General features: G+C 45.9%; 5 non-coding genes across 5 annotated transcripts; all 5 read left to right on the forward strand.

Annotated features, from left to right (window-relative positions):
* Positions 1 to 1,930: 1,930 nt before the first annotated feature.
* On the forward strand, positions 1,931 to 2,121 carry LOC130343939 (U2 spliceosomal RNA). Its single transcript, XR_008883070.1, has one exon. It is a non-coding gene; the product is annotated as a U2 spliceosomal RNA (small nuclear RNA).
* Positions 2,122 to 4,210: 2,089 nt separating this feature from the next.
* Positions 4,211 to 4,401, forward strand: LOC130343990 (U2 spliceosomal RNA). The gene has a single exon (XR_008883109.1). It is a non-coding gene; the product is annotated as a U2 spliceosomal RNA (small nuclear RNA).
* A 2,090-nt stretch (positions 4,402 to 6,491) lies between these two features.
* LOC130343991 (U2 spliceosomal RNA) lies at positions 6,492 to 6,682 on the forward strand. Its single transcript, XR_008883110.1, has one exon. It is a non-coding gene; the product is annotated as a U2 spliceosomal RNA (small nuclear RNA).
* Positions 6,683 to 8,770: 2,088 nt separating this feature from the next.
* On the forward strand, positions 8,771 to 8,961 carry LOC130343992 (U2 spliceosomal RNA). Its single transcript, XR_008883111.1, has one exon. It is a non-coding gene; the product is annotated as a U2 spliceosomal RNA (small nuclear RNA).
* A 2,098-nt stretch (positions 8,962 to 11,059) lies between these two features.
* LOC130343993 (U2 spliceosomal RNA) lies at positions 11,060 to 11,250 on the forward strand. The gene has a single exon (XR_008883112.1). It is a non-coding gene; the product is annotated as a U2 spliceosomal RNA (small nuclear RNA).
* Positions 11,251 to 13,306: the final 2,056 nt, after the last annotated feature.

The following is a 13,306-nucleotide window of genomic DNA, read 5'->3' on the forward strand; positions in this document are numbered from 1 at the left end:
GCTGTTGGAGCGTCCAGGCACAGGACTTCTGCTGCTGCTGACTAAATGGCCTCCTTAATTGGATCATTTGAGTAGCCAGCACACCTGTGCAGGTAGGGCATGACATGATAGGCAGCTGCCTTGATAGCGGGTGGGTGCTGAATGTTCCTAATTGACAAAATAAGATTAATGCTTATGAAGAAATATAAAATCTCATCCCTTCCCCAATATCGCGCCACACCCCTACCCCTTAATTCCCTGGTTGAACTTGATGGACATATGTCTTTTTTCGACCGTACTAACTATGTAACTATGTAACATAACATGGGGGGGGGGGGGTCTCCTGGCTGTTCACACAGGTGTGTCATTGCTGTACATTGACCATGCATTGCTTCTGTGGTATTGCAAAGGCAAAGACAAATGCTTCCAGCCATCCATTGCACTAATGGATTGGTCATCAGCTGGCTGTCTATGTCCCGCATCAATATAGACCAAAGTACAGAGGGTTAGGCTATGCTATTGTGCACCTACCTGATGCATCAGAAGGTGCGAGGCCCTTGCTAAATTCTGTGCACAGACTTTGAGATCTATACTTTAGACTGTATCTAAACCTGCTCCAACATGGACTGACATTCTGGCCTACTTTCAGCCGATGCGACTTGTCTGTCGCTGAACAGTCGCTTTTTATGTATTCAGCACCTATGTATAATGTTGTAAAAATGCTCTAGAAGCTAAAGTCGCAGAAATGTCACACATATTTGGCCTGCAACTTTCTGTGCGACAAATTCAGACAGGAAAAATCAGTATAAATCCTTAGAAAATTATCCCCCAGTGTCTCCATCTGCTGGCGGTATTGAATAAGCATTGCTGCACTGATGGGGTATACATTAGACGAAAAAAAAGAAGAAAAAGAAGAATAATACGCCCAGAAAAGAGGCGAAAAGGAGAAAAACGTAAAAAAACGTGAAAAAAAAGTAAGAGGAAGAGAAGGGAAAAAAAGGTGGAAATGGGTTTAAAAGTGATTTCGGCGGAGAAATATATATATATATATATATATATATATATATATATATATATACGCGCACACACACACATATATATAAACGTATTCTCCGTTGAGATATTGCAGCCGCTGCTGTGTCCAGGCCCAGGAGCCTTAGCACTGTGCTGTGATGTCACTCAATACCACTGACATCACTAGGTGTAAACAACATCTCTCCTTTGCTGTGTATGTGACTATGGAGCTGTTTGGTGATGTCGTCTATTATGGCCTTCATAGAAGCAACAGGAGATTGTTGCATCCATCTAGAACCCTCAGAACTACAGTGCTATGATGTCACTCACTTCCACAGGCCTTGCAGAGTGTAAACAACAACAACCCAGCTTTGTTGTGTATGTAACCATAGGGATTTGTGATGTCACCTAGAACCTTCACAGCAGCGACAGCTTTATGAGGAGCATCAGCACTGCTCTGCCTGAGCAGAACCATCACCGCCATAGGTTGTCAAATAACCCGGGTTTAACCCACACAGGTAAGTCCAATGGGGTGCAGGCATGTCCTCTATGCTTACAGCTTCCCGTGGGTGTTGGTTTGATACCGTTTGGGGACAGCCAAGGAGGCATCTGCAGGCAACAAAGGTAGGTGTGTGCTTGTGTGTGTGTTTCCTATGCAGATCCTAAGCCCAGTGTCACATGCAAGTAGGAGGAGTAAGAAGGGTTCCTGGCAAATCCGGGTTATGGATTGCATTTAAAAAGGCCCCGTGGGAGTGCAATGGGCCCCTGTCTTGCTGCTTAGCAATAATGGTATGGGTTTAGGTTCTGCTGTGTGTACTGGTGGTTGACTGCCCCCCAGCCCAGAGTGTGCATGGAAAATTGTCTGGCAGCCTCCCTGACAGCAAGCAGTGATAGTGCCCATGAAGGGCACCTTGTTGGGCCCGCCCCTTTCACGGTTATCGCTTCTCGGCCTTTTGGCTAAGATCAAGTGTAGTATCTGTTCTTATCAGTTTAATATCTGATACGTCCCCTATCTGGGGACCATATATTAAATGGATTTTTGAGAAAGGGGGCCGATTTCGAAGCTTGCTTCCGTCGCCCTATGCATTGACCCGATATGGCAGTATCTTCGGGTACAGTGCACCACCCCCTTACAGGGTTAAAAAGAAAGATTCCTACTTTCATTGCTACCTGCTTGCTGGCTAGCCAGCTAGCCAGCCCTGTGGGCCTTGCTGCTGCTGCAGCCAAAAAACAAAAGGTGGTGCTGCTGCTGCTTCTGCTGCTTCTGCTTCTGCTTGTGTCTGGCCGCTGTTGGAGCGTCCAGGCACAGGACTTCTGCTGCTGCTGACTAAATGGCCTCCTTAATTGGATCATTTGAGTAGCCAGCACACCTGTGCAGGTAGGGCATGACATGATAGGCAGCTGCCTTGATAGCGGGTGGGTGCTGAATGTTCCTAATTGACAAAATAAGATTAATGCTTATGAAGAAATATAAAATCTCATCCCTTCCCCAATAACGCGCCACACCCCTACCCCTTAATTCCCTGGTTGAACTTGATGGACATATGTCTTTTTTCGACCGTACTAACTATGTAACTATGTAACATAACATGGGGGGGGGGGGTCTCCTGGCTGTTCACACAGGTGTGTCATTGCTGTACATTGACCATGCATTGCTTCTGTGGTATTGCAAAGGCAAAGACAAATGCTTCCAGCCATCCATTGCACTAATGGATTGGTCATCAGCTGGCTGTCTATGTCCCGCATCAATATAGACCAAAGTACAGAGGGTTAGGCTATGCTATTGTGCACCTACCTGATGCATCAGAAGGTGCGAGGCCCTTGCTAAATTCTGTGCACAGACTTTGAGATCTATACTTTAGACTGTATCTAAACCTGCTCCAACATGGACTGACATTCTGGCCTACTTTCAGCCGATGCGACTTGTCTGTCGCTGAACAGTCGCTTTTTATGTATTCAGCACTTATGTATAATGTTGTAAAAATGCTCTAGAAGCTAAAGTCGCAGAAATGTCACACATATTTGGCCTGCAACTTTCTGTGCGACAAATTCAGACAGGAAAAATCAGTATAAATCCTTAGAAAATTATCCCCCAGTGTCTCCATCTGCTGGCGGTATTGAATAAGCATTGCTGCACTGATGGGGTATGCATTAGACGAAAAAACAGAAGAAAAAGAAGAATAATACGCCCAGAAAAGAGGCGAAAAGGAGAAAAACGTAAAAAAACGTGAAAAAAAAGTAAGAGGAAGAGAAGGGAAAAAAAGGTGGAAATGGGTTTAAAAGTGATTTCGGCGGAGAAATATATATATATATATATATATATATATATATATATATATATATACGCGCACACACACACATATATATAAACGTATTCTCCGTTGAGATATTGCAGCCGCTGCTGTGTCCAGGCCCAGGAGCCTTAGCACTGTGCTGTGATGTCACTCAATACCACTGACATCACTAGGTGTAAACAACATCTCTCCTTTGCTGTGTATGTGACTATGGAGCTGTTTGGTGATGTCGTCTATTATGGCCTTCATAGAAGCAACAGGAGATTGTTGCATCCATCTAGAACCCTCAGAACTACAGTGCTATGATGTCACTCACTTCCACAGGCCTTGCAGAGTGTAAACAACAACAACCCAGCTTTGTTGTGTATGTAACCATAGGGATTTGTGATGTCACCTAGAACCTTCACAGCAGCGACAGCTTTATGAGGAGCATCAGCACTGCTCTGCCTGAGCAGAACCATCACCGCCATAGGTTGTCAAATAACCCGGGTTTAACCCACACAGGTAAGTCCAATGGGGTGCAGGCATGTCCTCTATGCTTACAGCTTCCCGTGGGTGTTGGTTTGATACCGTTTGGGGACAGCCAAGGAGGCATCTGCAGGCAACAAAGGTAGGTGTGTGCTTGTGTGTGTGTTTCCTATGCAGATCCTAAGCCCAGTGTCACATGCAAGTAGGAGGAGTAAGAAGGGTTCCTGGCAAATCCGGGTTATGGATTGCATTTAAAAAGGCCCCGTGGGAGTGCAATGGGCCCCTGTCTTGCTGCTTAGCAATAATGGTATGGGTTTAGGTTCTGCTGTGTGTACTGGTGGTTGACTGCCCCCCAGCCCAGAGTGTGCATGGAAAATTGTCTGGCAGCCTCCCTGACAGCAAGCAGTGATAGTGCCCATGAAGGGCACCTTGTTGGGCCCGCCCCTTTCACGGTTATCGCTTCTCGGCCTTTTGGCTAAGATCAAGTGTAGTATCTGTTCTTATCAGTTTAATATCTGATACGTCCCCTATCTGGGGACCATATATTAAATGGATTTTTGAGAACGGGGGCCGATTTCGAAGCTTGCTTCCGTCGCCCTATGCATTGACCCGATATGGCAGTATCTTCGGGTACAGTGCACCACCCCCTTACAGGGTTAAAAAGAAAGATTCCTACTTTCATTGCTACCTGCTTGCTGGCTAGCCAGCTAGCCAGCCCTGTGGGCCTTGCTGCTGCTGCAGCCAAAAAACAAAAGGTGGTGCTGCTGCTGCTTCTGCTTCTGCTGCTTCTGCTTGTGTCTGGCCGCTGTTGGAGCGTCCAGGCACAGGACTTCTGCTGCTGCTGACTAAATGGCCTCCTTAATTGGATCATTTGAGTAGCCAGCACACCTGTGCAGGTAGGGCATGACATGATAGGCAGCTGCCTTGATAGCGGGTGGGTGCTGAATGTTCCTAATTGACAAAATAAGATTAATGCTTATGAAGAAATATAAAATCTCATCCCTTCCCCAATATCGCGCCACACCCCTACCCCTTAATTCCCTGGTTGAACTTGATGGACATATGTCTTTTTTCGACCGTACTAACTATGTAACTATGTAACATAACATGGGGGGGGGGGGGGGTCTCCTGGCTGTTCACACAGGTGTGTCATTGCTGTACATTGACCATGCATTGCTTCTGTGGTATTGCAAAGGCAAAGACAAATGCTTCCAGCCATCCATTGCACTAATGGATTGGTCATCAGCTGGCTGTCTATGTCCCGCATCAATATAGACCAAAGTACAGAGGGTTAGGCTATGCTATTGTGCACCTACCTGATGCATCAGAAGGTGCGAGGCCCTTGCTAAATTCTGTGCACAGACTTTGAGATCTATACTTTAGACTGTATCTAAACCTGCTCCAACATGGACTGACATTCTGGCCTACTTTCAGCCGATGCGACTTGTCTGTCGCTGAACAGTCGCTTTTTATGTATTCAGCACCTATGTATAATGTTGTAAAAATGCTCTAGAAGCTAAAGTCGCAGAAATGTCACACATATTTGGCCTGCAACTTTCTGTGCGACAAATTCAGACAGGAAAAATCAGTATAAATCCTTAGAAAATTATCCCCCAGTGTCTCCATCTGCTGGCGGTATTGAATAAGCATTGCTGCACTGATGGGGTATGCATTAGACGAAAAAAAAGAAGAAAAAGAAGAATAATACGCCCAGAAAAGAGGCGAAAAGGAGAAAAACGTAAAAAAACGTGAAAAAAAAGTAAGAGGAAGAGAAGGGAAAAAAAGGTGGAAATGGGTTTAAAAGTGATTTCGGCGGAGAAATATATATATATATATATATATATATATATATATATATATATACGCGCACACACACACATATATATAAACGTATTCTCCGTTGAGATATTGCAGCCGCTGCTGTGTCCAGGCCCGGGAGCCTTAGCACTGTGCTGTGATGTCACTCAATACCACTGACATCACTAGGTGTAAACAACATCTCTCCTTTGCTGTGTATGTGACTATGGAGCTGTTTGGTGATGTCGTCTATTATGGCCTTCATAGAAGCAACAGGAGATTGTTGCATCCATCTAGAACCCTCAGAACTACAGTGCTATGATGTCACTCACTTCCACAGGCCTTGCAGAGTGTAAACAACAACAACCCAGCTTTGTTGTGTATGTAACCATAGGGATTTGTGATGTCACCTAGAACCTTCACAGCAGCGACAGCTTTATGAGGAGCATCAGCACTGCTCTGCCTGAGCAGAACCATCACCGCCATAGGTTGTCAAATAACCCGGGTTTAACCCACACAGGTAAGTCCAATGGGGTGCAGGCATGTCCTCTATGCTTACAGCTTCCCGTGGGTGTTGGTTTGATACCGTTTGGGGACAGCCAAGGAGGCATCTGCAGGCAACAAAGGTAGGTGTGTGCTTGTGTGTGTGTTTCCTATGCAGATCCTAAGCCCAGTGTCACATGCAAGTAGGAGGAGTAATAAGGGTTCCTGACAAATCCGGGTTATGGATTGCATTTAAAAAGGTCCCGTGGGAGTGCAATGGGCCCCTATCTTGCTGCTTAGCAATAATGGTATGGGTTTAGGTTCTGCTGTGTGTACTGGTGGTTGACTGCCCCCCAGCCCAGAGTGTGCATGGAAAATTGTCTGGCAGCCTCCCTGACAGCAAGCAGTGATAGTGCCCATGAAGGGCACCTTGTTGGGCCCGCCCCTTTCACGGTTATCGCTTCTCGGCCTTTTGGCTAAGATCAAGTGTAGTATCTGTTCTTATCAGTTTAATATCTGATACGTCCCCTATCTGGGGACCATATATTAAATGGATTTTTGAGAACGGGGGCCGATTTCGAAGCTTGCTTCCGTCGCCCTATGCATTGACCCGATATGGCAGTATCTTCGGGTACAGTGCACCACCCCCTTACAGGGTTAAAAAGAAAGATTCCTACTTTCATTGCTACCTGCTTGCTGGCTAGCCAGCTAGCCAGCCCTGTGGGCCTTGCTGCTGCTGCAGCCAAAAAACAAAAGGTGGTGCTGCTGCTGCTTCTGCTGCTTCTGCTTCTGCTTGTGTCTGGCCGCTGTTGGAGCGTCCAGGCACAGGACTTCTGCTGCTGCTGACTAAATGGCCTCCTTAATTGGATCATTTGAGTAGCCAGCACACCTGTGCAGGTAGGGCATGACATGATAGGCAGCTGCCTTGATAGCGGGTGGGTGCTGAATGTTCCTAATTGACAAAATAAGATTAATGCTTATGAAGAAATATAAAATCTCATCCCTTCCCCAATATCGCGCCACACCCCTACCCCTTAATTCCCTGGTTGAACTTGATGGACATATGTCTTTTTTCGACCGTACTAACTATGTAACTATGTAACATAACATGGGGGGGGGGGGGTCTCCTGGCTGTTCACACAGGTGTGTCATTGCTGTACATTGACCATGCATTGCTTCTGTGGTATTGCAAAGGCAAAGACAAATGCTTCCAGCCATCCATTGCACTAATGGATTGGTCATCAGCTGGCTGTCTATGTCCCGCATCAATATAGACCAAAGTACAGAGGGTTAGGCAATGCTATTGTGCACCTACCTGATGCATCAGAAGGTGCGAGGCCCTTGCTAAATTCTGTGCACAGACTTTGAGATCTATACTTTAGACTGTATCTAAACCTGCTCCAACATGGACTGACATTCTGGCCTACTTTCAGCCGATGCGACTTGTCTGTCGCTGAACAGTCGCTTTTTATGTATTCAGCACCTATGTATAATGTTGTAAAAATGCTCTAGAAGCTAAAGTCGCAGAAATGTCACACATATTTGGCCTGCAACTTTCTGTGCGACAAATTCAGACAGGAAAAATCAGTATAAATCCTTAGAAAATTATCCCCCAGTGTCTCCATCTGCTGGCGGTATTGAATAAGCATTGCTGCACTGATGGGGTATGCATTAGACGAAAAAAAAGAAGAAAAAGAAGAATAATACGCCCAGAAAAGAGGCGAAAAGGAGAAAAACGTAAAAAAACGTGAAAAAAAAGTAAGAGGAAGAGAAGGGAAAAAAAGGTGGAAATGGGGTTAAAAGTGATTTCGGCGGAGAAATATATATATATATATATATATATATATATATATATATATATACGCGCACACACACACATATATAGAAACGTATTCTCCGTTGAGATATTGCAGCCGCTGCTGTGTCCAGGCCCAGGAGCCTTAGCACTGTGCTGTGATGTCACTCAATACCACTGACATCACTAGGTGTAAACAACATCTCTCCTTTGCTGTGTATGTGACTATGGAGCTGTTTGGTGATGTCGTCTATTATGGCCTTCATAGAAGCAACAGGAGATTGTTGCATCCATCTAGAACCCTCAGAACTACAGTGCTATGATGTCACTCACTTCCACAGGCCTTGCAGAGTGTAAACAACAACAACCCAGCTTTGTTGTGTATGTAACCATAGGGATTTGTGATGTCACCTAGAACCTTCACAGCAGCGACAGCTTTATGAGGAGCATCAGCACTGCTCTGCCTGAGCAGAACCATCACCGCCATAGGTTGTCAAATAACCTGGGTTTAACCCACACAGGTAAGTCCAATGGGGTGCAGGCATGTCCTCTATGCTTACAGCTTCCCGTGGGTGTTGGTTTGATACCGTTTGGGGACAGCCAAGGAGGCATCTGCAGGCAACAAAGGTAGGTGTGTGCTTGTGTGTGTGTTTCCTATGCAGATCCTAAGCCCAGTGTCACATGCAAGTAGGAGGAGTAAGAAGGGTTCCTGGCAAATCCAGGTTATGGATTGCATTTAAAAAGGCCCCGTGGGAGTGCAATGGGCCCCTGTCTTGCTGCTTAGCAATAATGGTATGGGTTTAGGTTCTGCTGTGTGTACTGGTGGTTGACTGCCCCCCAGCCCAGAGTGTGCATGGAAAATTGTCTGGCAGCCTCCCTGACAGCAAGCAGTGATAGTGCCCATGAAGGGCACCTTGTTGGGCCCGCCCCTTTCACGGTTATCGCTTCTCGGCCTTTTGGCTAAGATCAAGTGTAGTATCTGTTCTTATCAGTTTAATATCTGATACGTCCCCTATCTGGGGACCATATATTAAATGGATTTTTGAGAACGGGGGCCGATTTCGAAGCTTGCTTCCGTCGCCCTATGCATTGACCCGATATGGCAGTATCTTCGGGTACAGTGCACCACCCCCTTACAGGGTTAAAAAGAAAGATTCCTACTTTCATTGCTACCTGCTTGCTGGCTAGCCAGCTAGCCAGCCCTGTGGGCCTTGCTGCTGCTGCAGCCAAAAAACAAAAGGTGGTGCTGCTGCTGCTTCTGCTGCTTCTGCTTCTGCTTGTGTCTGGCCGCTGTTGGAGCGTCCAGGCACAGGACTTCTGCTGCTGCTGACTAAATGGCCTCCTTAATTGGATCATTTGAGTATCCAGCACACCTGTGCAGGTAGGGCATGACATGATAGGCAGCTGCCTTGATAGCGGGTGGGTGCTGAATGTTCCTAATTGACAAAATAAGATTAATGCTTATGAAGAAATATAAAATCTCATCCCTTCCCCAATATCGCGCCACACCCCTACCCCTTAATTCCCTGGTTGAACTTGATGGACATATGTCTTTTTTCGACCGTACTAACTATGTAACTATGTAACATAACATGGGGGGGGGGGGGGGGGTCTCCTGGCTGTTCACACAGGTGTGTCATTGCTGTACATTGACCATGCATTGCTTCTGTGGTATTGCAAAGGCAAAGACAAATGCTTCCAGCCATCCATTGCACTAATGGATTGGTCATCAGCTGGCTGTCTATGTCCCGCATCAATATAGACCAAAGTACAGAGGGTTAGGCTATGCTATTGTGCACCTACCTGATGCATCAGAAGGTGCGAGGCCCTTGCTAAATTCTGTGCACAGACTTTGAGATCTATACTTTAGACTGTATCTAAACCTGCTCCAACATGGACTGACATTCTGGCCTACTTTCAGCCGATGCGACTTGTCTGTCGCTGAACAGTCGCTTTTTATGTATTCAGCACCTATGTATAATGTTGTAAAAATGCTCTAGAAGCTAAAGTCGCAGAAATGTCACACATATTTGGCCTGCAACTTTCTGTGCGACAAATTCAGACAGGAAAAATCAGTATAAATCCTTAGAAAATTATCCCCCAGTGTCTCCATCTGCTGGCGGTATTGAATAAGCATTGCTGCACTGATGGGGTATGCATTAGACGAAAAAAAAGAAGAAAAAGAAGAATAATACGCCCAGAAAAGAGGCGAAAAGGAGAAAAACGTAAAAAAACGTGAAAAAAAAGTAAGAGGAAGAGAAGGGAAAAAAAGGTGGAAATGGGTTTAAAAGTGATTTCGGCGGAGAAATATATATATATATATATATATATATATATATATATATATATATATACGCGCACACACACACATATATATATAAACGTATTCTCCGTTGAGATATTGCAGCCGCTGCTGTGTCCAGGCCCAGGAGCCTTAGCACTGTGCTGTGATGTCACTCAATACCACTGACATCACTAGGTGTAAACAACATCTCTCCTTTGCTGTGTATGTGACTATGGAGCTGTTTGGTGATGTCGTCTATTATGGCCTTCATAGAAGCAACAGGAGATTGTTGCATCCATCTAGAACCCTCAGAACTACAGTGCTATGATGTCACTCACTTCCACAGGCCTTGCAGAGTGTAAACAACAACAACCCAGCTTTGTTGTGTATGTAACCATAGGGATTTGTGATGTCACCTAGAACCTTCACAGCAGCGACAGCTTTATGAGGAGCATCAGCACTGCTCTGCCTGAGCAGAACCATCACCGCCATAGGTTGTCAAATAACCCGGGTTTAACCCACACAGGTAAGTCCAATGGGGTGCAGGCATGTCCTCTATGCTTACAGCTTCCCGTGGGTGTTGGTTTGATACCGTTTGGGGACAGCCAAGGAGGCATCTGCAGGCAACAAAGGTAGGTGTGTGCTTGTGTGTGTGTTTCCTATGCAGATCCTAAGCCCAGTGTCACATGCACGTAGGAGGAGTAAGAAGGGTTCCTGGCAAATCCGGGTTATGGATTGCATTTAAAAAGGCCCCGTGGGAGTGCAATGGGCCCCTGTCTTGCTGCTTAGCAATAATGGTATGGGTTTAGGTTCTGCTGTGTGTACTGGTGGTTGACTGCCCCCCAGCCCAGAGTGTGCATGGAAAATTGTCTGGCAGCCTCCCTGACAGCAAGCAGTGATAGTGCCCATGAAGGGCACCTTGTTGGGCCCGCCCCTTTCACGGTTATCGCTTCTCGGCCTTTTGGCTAAGATCAAGTGTAGTATCTGTTCTTATCAGTTTAATATCTGATACGTCCCCTATCTGGGGACCATATATTAAATGGATTTTTGAGAACGGGGGCCGATTTCGAAGCTTGCTTCCGTCGCCCTATGCATTGACCCGATATGGCAGTATCTTCGGGTACAGTGCACCACCCCCTTACAGGGTTAAAAAGAAAGATTCCTACTTTCATTGCTACCTGCTTGCTGGCTAGCCAGCTAGCCAGCCCTGTGGGCCTTGCTGCTGCTGCAGCCAAAAAACAAAAGGTGGTGCTGCTGCTGCTTCTGCTGCTTCTGCTGCTTCTGCTTCTGCTTGTGTCTGGCCGCTGTTGGAGCGTCCAGGCACAGGACTTCTGCTGCTGCTGACGACTAAATGGCCTCCTTAATTGGATCATTTGAGTAGCCAGCACACCTGTGCAGGTAGGGCATGACATGATAGGCAGCTGCCTTGATAGCGGGTGGGTGCTGAATGTTCCTAATTGACAAAATAAGATTAATGCTTATGAAGAAATATAAAATCTCATCCCTTCCCCAATATCGCGCCACACCCCTACCCCTTAATTCCCTGGTTGAACTTGATGGACATATGTCTTTTTTCGACCGTACTAACTATGTAACTATGTAACATAACATGGGGGGGGGGGGGGGGTCTCCTGGCTGTTCACACAGGTGTGTCATTGCTGTACATTGACCATGCATTGCTTCTGTGGTATTGCAAAGGCAAAGACAAATGCTTCCAGCCATCCATTGCACTAATGGATTGGTCATCAGCTGGCTGTCTATGTCCCGCATCAATATAGACCAAAGTACAGAGGGTTAGGCTATGCTATTGTGCACCTACCTGATGCATCAGAAGGTGCGAGGCCCTTGCTAAATTCTGTGCACAGACTTTGAGATCTATACTTTAGACTGTATCTAAACCTGCTCCAACATGGACTGACATTCTGGCCTACTTTCAGCCGATGCGACTTGTCTGTCGCTGAACAGTCGCTTTTTATGTATTCAGCACCTATGTATAATGTTGTAAAAATGCTCTAGAAGCTAAAGTCGCAGAAATGTCACACATATTTGGCCTGCAACTTTCTGTGCGACAAATTCAGACAGGAAAAATCAGTATAAATCCTTAGAAAATTATCCCCCAGTGTCTCCATCTGCTGGCGGTATTGAATAAGCATTGCTGCACTGATGGGGTATGCATTAGACGAAAAAAAAGAAGAAAAAGAAGAATAATACGCCCAGAAAAGAGGCGAAAAGGAGAAAAACGTAAAAAAACGTGAAAAAAAAGTAAGAGGAAGAGAAGGGAAAAAAAGGTGGAAATGGGTTTAAAAGTGATTTCGGCGGAGAAATATATATATATATATATATATATATATATATATATACGCGCACACACACACATATATATAAACGTATTCTCCGTTGAGATATTGCAGCCGCTGCTGTGTCCAGGCCCAGGAGCCTTAGCACTGTGCTGTGATGTCACTCAATACCACTGACATCACTAGGTGTAAACAACATCTCTCCTTTGCTGTGTATGTGACTATGGAGCTGTTTGGTGATGTCGTCTATTATGGCCTTCATAGAAGCAACAGGAGATTGTTGCATCCATCTAGAACCCTCAGAACTACAGTGCTATGATGTCACTCACTTCCACAGGCCTTGCAGAGTGTAAACAACAACAACCCAGCTTTGTTGTGTATGTAACCATAGGGATTTGTGATGTCACCTAGAACCTTCACAGCAGCGACAGCTTTATGAGGAGCATCAGCACTGCTCTGCCTGAGCAGAACCATCACCGCCATAGGTTGTCAAATAACCCGGGTTTAACCCACACAGGTAAGTCCAATGGGGTGCAGGCATGTCCTCTATGCTTACAGCTTCCCGTGGGTGTTGGTTTGATACCGTTTGGGGACAGCCAAGGAGGCATCTGCAGGCAACAAAGGTAGGTGTGTGCTTGTGTGTGTGTTTCCTATGCAGATCCTAAGCCCAGTGTCACATGCAAGTAGGAGGAGTAAGAAGGGTTCCTGGCAAATCCGGGTTATGGATTGCATTTAAAAAGGCCCCGTGGGAGTGCAATGGGCCCCTGTCTTGCTGCTTAGCAATAATGGTATGGGTTTAGGTTCTGCTGTGTGTACTGGTGGTTGACTGCCCCCCAGCCCAGAGTGTGCATGGAAAATTGTCTGGCAGCCTCCCTGACAGCAAGCAGTGATAGTG

This window comes from Hyla sarda, unplaced genomic scaffold, assembly GCF_029499605.1.
Source record: "Hyla sarda isolate aHylSar1 unplaced genomic scaffold, aHylSar1.hap1 scaffold_698, whole genome shotgun sequence".
NCBI classification, from domain to species: Eukaryota; Metazoa; Chordata; class Amphibia; order Anura; family Hylidae; genus Hyla; species Hyla sarda.